Source organism: Seriola lalandi, unplaced genomic scaffold, assembly GCF_002814215.2.
Source record: "Seriola lalandi dorsalis isolate HSWRI2012SDOR001 ecotype SW California unplaced genomic scaffold, Sedor1 jcf7180002054795, whole genome shotgun sequence".
NCBI classification, from domain to species: Eukaryota; Metazoa; Chordata; class Actinopteri; order Carangiformes; family Carangidae; genus Seriola; species Seriola lalandi.
Genome location: NW_019525348.1, coordinates 2,794,462 through 2,804,583, shown reverse-complemented (window position 1 = coordinate 2,804,583; position 10,122 = coordinate 2,794,462).

Sequence of the window (10,122 nt, the reverse complement as noted above, 5' to 3'; positions counted from 1 at the left end):
GGTGAAGTCACCTCATGTGTCTACCTGGTCAGACATGCAGCCTAAATTCAAATTTCCAACATTTGAAGACCTTTCAAAACCAAACTGCATAAAACCAAGTGGGGAGATAAGCTACCTCCCCTGGGTACCCAGGTGAAAGTAATAGAAGTCACACTGCTGCCTCTCCAGATACAGTAGAGCTACAATAAGTTAGCTGAGGATTACGCTGTTAAATAGCTCGAGGCTGTGCGTGTATCATCAGCCTGGATAACTGCACTATTGCATACTATACAATCGCGCATTGCCAGTAATGTAGTCTGTACTCTGAATTACATTCATGGGGATGTCAGTAAACTCCCCTGTGATGTATCTTTGTGGTTTAAGAAATGAAATACACTGATCCACAAGTAAGATAGATGTGCTTACCAAGGTCAGAGAGGCTCCCCGGCGTAATTACCGTCTACCAAACACAAAGGGCATTGTTATTGGACAAGTATAATGCCACACATTACCAGAGCAACACAGCTGTTTCTATCAGCGAACACTAGCTTGGGAAGACATAGGGCGGGCATCAATTTAGCCTACTTATCTAAAGTCTCTAATTACTTGGTTTATTTGATAAACAGAACAAGGAGAATCCTTAAATGATTCTGCAAGATCCAAAGGGGATTAATTTCTCACTCCTTGAAAAAAAAAACAAATCACTGGTAGAATCCCTTATTTCACTCTTTAATCACGCATTAATTAGGAGCAATAGGGGCACCAGTTACACTTGGCATTTGGTGAGATTGCAGAAGAAAAAAAAAAAAGAGGGTTGGGGGGGGGGGGGGGGGGGGGGGGGGGGGGCTGCATTAGCCTCTCCAGAGGAGGAGGCGAGCACATCAGGCTAAGACAAAGACGACACAATCAGACGGAACAGCAGGAAGTGTGAGTCGGGAGAAAGGGGATCTGAGCTTCTCAAGCCTCCTTCCCACACAATGCACATGTTTCCGCAGACAGACCCGGACTGGATATTCATGCTCACTGCACCCTGGTCTGTCTGGACAGTCAGGGCAAATTATTTTACCGCTGTTTTATTTTCATATAACTTTTTCTAATGTAGATAACACACACATCCATCTTCATATGCATCATAAACAAGCCATTAGTGGGTACGAAATCTGCTGTTTCACTTTTAATCAAGTTAATAAAATGTGTCTTATTTAATAACAGATAAGACAAGTAGTCTACAAGATGTCTACGGTTCACACACAAACACAACTGTCAAAAGAGGAGAAGAGATCAGTAGACGTGGACACACATGTGGACCAGTTATGAAACAGCAGCGTTACACAATTCAAACTGTGAATTAAACCATTAGAGACAATTAGATAATGTGACAAAAACATGTAACACCGACGCCGAAGTCACTGAAGTGAGAAACAAACCTGTGTAATCTCAGTTAAAGTGTCCAGTTGAGAGTGTGTGTGAAGGAAACGTGCAGTGGAGAGGAGGAGGAGGAGGAGGAGGAGGAGGAGGAGGCTTGAACTCTGGGAGATTTAGCAGTTAAAAAAAAACACTGCAGGAGAAAAGAGTGAATGCATGGAGCAGAACCGGAGGGCTAAACACTTTGGCTGTGTTTACATGCACGGACCGACTCAACTGATGTCCAATTAAGGCTCGTTTGCGTTATGCTATTAACAAACAGCTGGAAAAAACACAAGACAAGCCACTGAAACAGAGGACAGCTGCTTGCTTTTGTTTGTTAATTAAAAGTTAATTAATTAATCATTAAGTTTTAAAGCAAAAGTGCCAATCATTCTCTGTTTTCAGCCTGTCAGGTGAGGATCTGCTGCTTTTATTTGTCTTATATCACTTTAAGGTTTTGGACTGTTGGTTGGACAAAACAAGAGATTTGTAGACAGAAACTTGGACTTTGAGAAATAGTAAAATGCACCTTTTTTCTTTTACTACGTTCTGAAATGCTGTACACTCAGCTAATTCACAGATTAGTCATTAGTAATGACAAGAAGATCATTTGTTGCAACTGTACAACTGGTTGCTGGTTCATCCAGTTATTCTCTTGTGTTTTTGTAAATTGGTTCTTTAGATCCTCTAAGCAGTAATAATTGTGGTGGTTGGTCACGGTGCAATGCTAACGAAGCAGCTGAACGCTGAAGGAATTTGACCGGTGTGGGATCAGTGGAGAGTTTTAGCTCTCCATGATAATCTAATTGATCTTTAATGATGTTCAGATATTGGTGTAATTTGAAATGACTGGCCTTAGAAAGTGGAGCAATGTGCTTAGTGCCTCACATATTTAATTTAATATTTAAACCAGCATCTAAACCTGGAGTAAGATCATAACCAGATTATTTTAACCCAGGTGTGACACTCGATGATGTCTCCCGACGATGAGGTGACTTGATCACCTGGTTTACCAGCAGCAGTTATTTTGCACACCCACATGCTTTCTATCAAAGGAAGTGAAATGTTTAAGGTGACAGCACCTGAACCAAACTACCACTAAACACCTTTCACGTCTTTGCCTTTTACATTTTTTTTGTCGTCTCCTTATCTGAGATGAAAACCGTATCCAACACATTGAACAAAATGGCCTGTAAAATGTGTTTTGAAACCATTATGCTCTCAGTCTGTTTTCTTATTTCGCGAGCTTGAATAAAGAGGTAGCTTCTCAAGCAATCTCGGCCTTGTTTGTTTAAGGTAATTACTACTTGTCCTCCCATCCTGCCGGCCCAGATGATGCATGAAAATTACCATTCCCCTACTTCAATCAAAGCAGGAAAAAGAAAAGGGAGAAAGGGGGGAGCAGAGGCGAGCAGATGGGAGGGGGAGGCGGTGAGAGAGGAACTCTGTGAGACACACAGAGCTCCCTCCCTGCATGACAAGAAAGGGCACTGTCTCTGATTAATTAGCTGGAGTTGGTAATCAGTTTAATAAGACTGAAGTTGATGGTGAGAGGTCCCCTTTGGCAGAGCCACGCTAAGCTTAGCACTCTGTTCAGGGCCCTCGCTTTCTTCCACCAAGTAAACACGCAGTGTCTATTTACATAAACAGTTGTTTCTTTTTTGTGGGGGGCTATTTTCTCTTCCAAACCGCCTGAAAGCCTAACACCACCGCTTAAGTCACTCCCAACAATGGCAGCGGGAATTGCAGACAAATTCATGAATTTTTCAACATATGAGAACTAATTAAATTGAGGCCTTTTTGAAATGAATATAGTGTGAGGTACTCACCAGCCCTACGCACACAAAGAGGGTATAATTCAGCGATTGAATTCTGGCTTGATAGCATTCAGCCTTTTACCATGGCGAGCTATACAGATGGCCGGGGTCCTTTTCATTCTTTTCTTTCTTAATGGCAAATCTCATTATGGCAGTTATCAGTGTATGGAGAACAAGACGGGAACGATGGGCCACAAAGCTACACGCTGCAAGAATTTGGTACCTGTCTGCCGGGAAACATGATACTTACTGTTGGGTCAGATCGTGATGAGAATTTAGAGTTAGATGTTTAGATGATTAAAAAAAAAAGTCACTTCTTAATACTCTCAGTTTATCAACAGTAAACAACAGGATAGACCAAAGACATTTTATGGTGTGAAACAGTGGTTCTCAAACTTTTTCACCTCAAGGACTGGAATTAGATCACAGACCCCATCTGATAAGATTTTTGCCTTTAGATGTTTTATTACAGAAAGTGTTTGAAACCCATGAACACGATATTCATGCATTCTGTCATTGTGTGACTTGTTATAGTGAAAATAAATGATTCCCCTTTTTGCTAGGAACCCCCTGAAGGACCCCTGGAGGTCCCTGGCCACCCTCTTTGAGAACCACTGGAGTTCAGGCTTTGAAAGTAAAAAGTTTGACATTTTGGGCTATGCTTTCTTTTTAGAGTTAGAAGAGAAGATTGATATCATTCTCGTATTAGAATGAAGCAGCTCAGCATAGACACAAAACTGGCAACAAAGGCACAAAACGATATTTGAAGCAATATTTAAAGAAACAAGATTTAAAATGTTACTTATTGAGCTTAAGGATTTTGTTACCATCAAACAGAGGCAGGTCAGCTGTTTCCCCCTGTTTCCAGTCTTCATGCTACGTGAAGCTAAAAGACTCTCAGCCTCTTATTTACTGGCTGAAGTTAGCGTTGATCTTCTCTGCTAACCCTCAGGAAGAAGGCAAATAAGCGTATTCCCAAATTTTTAAGACCAGAGTTTTGGTGAAACGTGTGTAAAATCATCTGCATTACATCTCGGTTTAAAACACGGCTGCAGCCATGATCATTTTCAGCAATGATTAACCTGACAACTATGTTCTTGATTAGCGTAGATCATAAAATGTCAAAGTCAAAGGCTCCTCACAGCCTGAGGTCACGTCTTCTAATGTCTTGTTTATTCTGACAAACAGTTCATAACCCACATTGATTTACATGCAGTGTAACAATGACATAAAAACTTTTAGGAGAAAGTGGAGCCAGAGAATTTGTTGCAATTTGCTTCAAAAATCGTTAAAACATTTGATCAATAATAAACAGCTGCAGATACATTTTCTGCCAGTCAACTAATCAATTAAGCAACCACTTGTTTCATATCTAGTTTATCACTTTCACATGACACAGCTTAGTACAAGCCATCACACAATAAACTTTCAATGTGATGTTGTCAGAGAAGAAGACTTTAAAAGACAACTCCAGAGTTTAAGTGGATGAAATAGTTCATTTCCAGTTTGAACTCCACATATGGAAAACATAAGATATTATATGTGTGAAAAGCTTGTATAAATGACGTCTTCATTCAGGTCTCAGATTTAATGACTAGACATCATATGTTTCCTGTTTTTCCTCAGTGTCTAATTTTCCATCACAGGTGTACGACGTCTTCTCTAAATGCTTCCACAGCGTAGGAAGTATGAACATAGATCTTCATCATTGCAGGGCAGTTTATAGGCACAGTGACTTCCTGTCACTGTTAAAGGTTATACATCTTAAATCCAAACAGCTCATCAGCATTAGTAAGTCCCTGCAGTCCCCATTTGAACCATTGTTTTAACTCCAGCTGTTCCATTGGAGCAACTCAGTGGCCACAACAGCAAAGACTTAGTCAACTGATGTAAACATGTATCAATAGTTTAAAATGCATTTTCTTTCCACATTAGCTCAGCTCCATGATCCTCTCTTCAACTCTCAGTTCTCTGTAAGTCGCTCTCCTGACCACTGTTATAATTATCATTATTAATAATAATATAATGAATAATATAATTAAACTATAACTTCACTTTCTTCATTGCTCACTTGCACTTGAATCTAATAAGTCATGACTTAGACCGGCCTCAGAGTAAAAGAAACAAGTTGTTGCCGTCATGGCCGAGCAGTTCCCATCTAAAGTAAACTCTGAGGACCCAGCCCAAGATAAGAGCGCACCACATCACCCCGTGGCGTTAATGATCGCCCGCTGTTACAACACAAAGCCAGTCAAGTAGCAGATAGAGCACAGAAATAATTTAAGCAGTGCTAAGTGGCCCATTGTCATTCAAATGATAAATTATGCTTGGCAGAGGTTTTAGAGTCACTTTTACAAAGCGTTGCTATTGTTTGTGTTGAGACAAGGTTTTAAGGAGTCGGAATGGAGGGAATTACTTGGGAGAATTCGGGGTTCCTTGGGGTTTGGACACAAATTGGTTCCCTGCTCATCGGGCCTGCCCTGACTGTTAGACAAGCCTCCAACATGGCAGCAATACTGCTTACAAAGGACTGCACTGTGGCGACGACAGAATGAAGATCTGGAGTCAACACGGTAGCTTGTATGAGTGGTAAAGATAGAGGAAAGTGATGATTGAAAATGTAATTCACAACAGTGAGGAAAAACATTTCCTCACCTACTGTATATGTAATGTTGTTTATGCTGAGATGCATATAGGTTTCCAAAGATGACTATTAATACCCTTCTTGAATTCTCTTAGCCTCCTTATTTTACAGAAAATAAAGTGTTTGTTTCTTGTATCTTTTTCTAAAAAATGACTTTTATACATTTACTATGGAAACTAAAGGGAACTTTTCATCCATATGCATGTTTCTGTCAGGTACAGTATTAGCCTCAGCTGTCCTAAGCATCACCCACTCAGCTACATTACACAGCAAGACAAGGGTACATTTGCTACATGTGAGAAATATCTGTATTTTTTTTCTGTCACTGTCAAATTAAAGAGGATGTTCCATTACACACATATTAGCCTACGTTAGCAAACTAACATTACTGTTCTGTAATTCTTGTAAATGTAGCTCTGTGGCTTACCTGCTTAGCTAAGTAGCCTGACTTAGCCTAACGTTGTTACATTTTCATTTTACACTCTACTAAACAAAAATCTGCAATCAGTGTAAATTTCTTTACTTTTCTGTCCTCGCTTTCAGTCATTTCCCCATCAACTCCTCCACTCCACTCTTTCAACATTCATTTTCTTGATCAGCCAGTTTGCATGCAGTTTCTCCACAACTTTCCTCCATACACTTATTGAAACACACACACACACACATGCACATCTTCATCTCTGCCTTCATCCACTATCCTCGACCCCCTCAAAAACTCATCACTTCTATTTAGAGAGACTTTTCCTACAGCATGGTACAGTATATTATATTACAGTATGGTATAGTATATTGTTCATAACTTTACAGTCATATATACTGATGTGCCAAAACAAACATTCCCTTGATTTTGTGTGTCTTTCGTGTTGACATTGCTGAACATGTGTCTCAAAGACACATGCTGGATCAGCTATGAGGTTAGACAACTAATACATTACAGAAAAAATGTGTAAGTTAAATGATTATTTTTGTTTTTGTTGTAGGTGTGTGAATCAAAAAACGTAGGTTACAAGGTCCCAATGACCTTTACATCGAAGGGTTAATTCAGCGTACTGTGAACTGCCTCTGTCTTGGTGCAGTATAACTCCAGTATTACCAGTATTAATTGATCAATAACAAGTCTGGAGCGGCTTCCTCCCCCCTGCTAATCAAGCCAGTGTTTGTAATTACCTGCTCTACAGTAGGTGAGTGTTCTTCATATAGGAACTGAGCAATAAATTACCACACAAGCCGGACTCACTGAGGTCTTTCCTGGGACAAATCAAGGTAATGTTAATTACACCATTAAATTCATTTGCTCAGTGTAAATCCCCCCCGGCTGCTCTGGATCATGCTGTGTCCATTCTTGAGATACAAAGGGAGTCGTGAGGTGAGGTCAGTGTGTGTGGAAACAAAACTAGGACAGTGCAAATAAGTTCTATACAGCAAAGGTGTGTTTATACACAAGCTGAATGTTAAATACAGACCACAATAAAAAGCTTTAATATATCTTCACATGCTGCACAACTGAACCTGGCTGTGAATGATCCTCTGTCTTTAAGGTACTTGGCGCTGCTCAAGATGTCATTACCTCTGTTGGGACTGTTAAATGGTTCCATAAAGAAAAATGAAATATTCATTAACTTGGTTAATAATTCATTCAGATAAAATGCAGTATGTGGTTTGCAGAGTGGAGATGACTGTGTAATGAGTGCATGCTCAGCATATTTGTGCACTGGAATGTATTTATTTCACGATAGCAAAAGAAGAAAATTAATTGAAAGTTCATGTTCATTTTTTTGTTCTATAAGTTATGCTAAATGATAAAATAGATGCTTTCCAAGCAGTTTCTGACTAAGAAACAATTAAGAGGGTGTATATGTAACCCACATACTACAGTGTGGTTTTTAATTATGGAGGAAGTGCATTTAAACAGACTTTATCAAATTGTAAATGTTAGCTTGACCTAATTCCCACAGTTTGAGGAAACTATTTAAAGCACTTTGTACTTTGCTGCCTGAAAATTGGAACCATAACCTCCACTTATCATGTGACAAAAGCCTGCAGAATGAAACATTGTATTCAAAATTTCATATGAAGTTTTGTCATTACTGAAAATATCAAGTTGCTGCTCCAGATGTCACATCAAAAGTCTCCCGGCTCTGCCGTCCAGAAACAGCAGTGTGTGCAAGTTGCTTCAGTTAACAGTGGAGTGGTAAAGTGTTCCCACACCGCCACACTGCAGTGTAAACACCGCCATCCAAACACTGTCAAACTAATTTCCTCACACCACAGAGGTTCATTTTGGCTTTCAGACGAATCAATTCTTTCTCTAATTATCAATTGCGACACCCATAATCACTCTAAGACTGTAGCGCTGAATAAATGGCATGTCTTTTGTGTTATAATTCTGTGCATCTTGACAAACATGACCCATTAAACAACCCTGTGGCCTTTTTCAAGAGTGATGATTATACTAATTAAAACTACAAAACATCTGAGAGGGCTGCAGACGTGCCAGAATTAAGCAGGTCATTAAATCAGCTAAGGAATCCACACTGCTGTCGCTCCTGCAGTATGTTACTGTGAGCAGAGGGAGCAAATATACCTCATATGTGCAGGAATGTGTTCATCATTTACACTATATGTTTATTATGTGAAAACTAACTACAGTAGCCCAGTACTGATTTGATGTTAGTCATTGAAAGGACATTCAATTATTTGTTTTCTGAAATGTTGTTTTCCAAAGAGTTCATGTTTGTTCTGAAATGTTTTTGTGTTTCCTGAAATGTTGTTGCTGTGTTTTCTACGAGATTGTTGTGTTTTCTCAAATGTTGTGTTTTCTTTATATACTTTGTTTAAAGTTGTTGTTGCATTGTAAAGTTGGTGTTTTGCCCCCCCAGGGCCACCATACTTTTAGTTTTCCAAGTGAAACAAGTAAAATTTCCAATGTAAAACAACATGTCTCCTTTAAATCTACAGTACCCTTATGAAGGCGATATATTTTTTTAATGAATTGAAACCTTCACTTATACAGGGAACATCTAGTGACAGCGAGCTCTTTGGAGAAGGATTATAAAAGTGTAACAAGCTGTAGTTACACAACAGAATAACACTGCAGCTACAATGTTATCACAGAGCTTGAACAACACATAAACAAAGCCACGTTTCTCTGAGCTACGTTCCTGTCGGGTGCGAGGTGTTTTGAACATCGCCACAACTTTATCAGCTGTATCTGGGAGATCTCTCCTCTTGAGTTAATCCTCTTCTAGCTGGTGATAGCAGCAAGTGATAGTGCTGATGTCTTGTTACCAGCAACATATGTTCCCTTTCATACAATAGCAGCTTCCCAACCATTTAATAGGATTGTTGGTGTTGTTTTTTTTTTTTCCCCGGCTCCGCACAACAAACACTTTTCCTAGAAGTGGTTCGACATGTGCCCAAGGAATTTGTCTCTGCGTTGCACAACAAATCAGCCTAGGTCAGGGGCTAAGATTGGCCTGCAGGAACAGACTACTGAAAACAGCTCCTCAACATGACGAGAGGGGAAAGTGGATTTTCCAGTTTAAAAGCAGAATTGTCTCTGCTCAAGGCATTATCCTGTGTTCAAAGAGATTAATTAAGTGAGATGCTATTGATACGGTGCCGCGCTGCTCTTGGATCAGCACTGGTCATGTTCACTGACAACCACTAGCTTTGAAAAAACGGCTACATGGCGTTTGCATATGTTCTCCTTGGTTTGTGAGTCTTGCAGGTTGTTCCATTGAGATGATAAATGCATTCCAGGAATAGGGCAAACATAATATAACTTTGTTGAAAAACTCTGACACCTGCATCCAGCAAGTCTCTGTAAATAAAGCAGACTATTACATCATGACGTTGTCCTCGAGGAGTTTTCCAAAAACTTTCAAAGGCCCCTAAAATTCTGCTTCTTTTTGTCCCATTAATGAAGCATCTCTGATGTTTCCTCACTCCTCAGTCAAGATATATTTTTCATAGCAGTCATCAAAGTGAAGAAATCCCATGTTGTACTTTGATGTGCTTAACACAGTTTTAACTCGCGTCTCATTACAGAGATAATTAATAGTTTAATTAGCACCAATTCTCACCAACTGACAGCTTCTCAGACACACAAGTCATGTGATTCACTTTCATGTGAAATGATACAAGAAGCTTGAATTTTCTAAACGTGTGTTTTTGTCCTCATGTCATATCTGGGTTTCCTCAGCTCAGGTGTTTTGTATCATAATTGCCAACAAACTTTTATTGCTGATGTTTTGCTAATTTTCCCCTCGCACT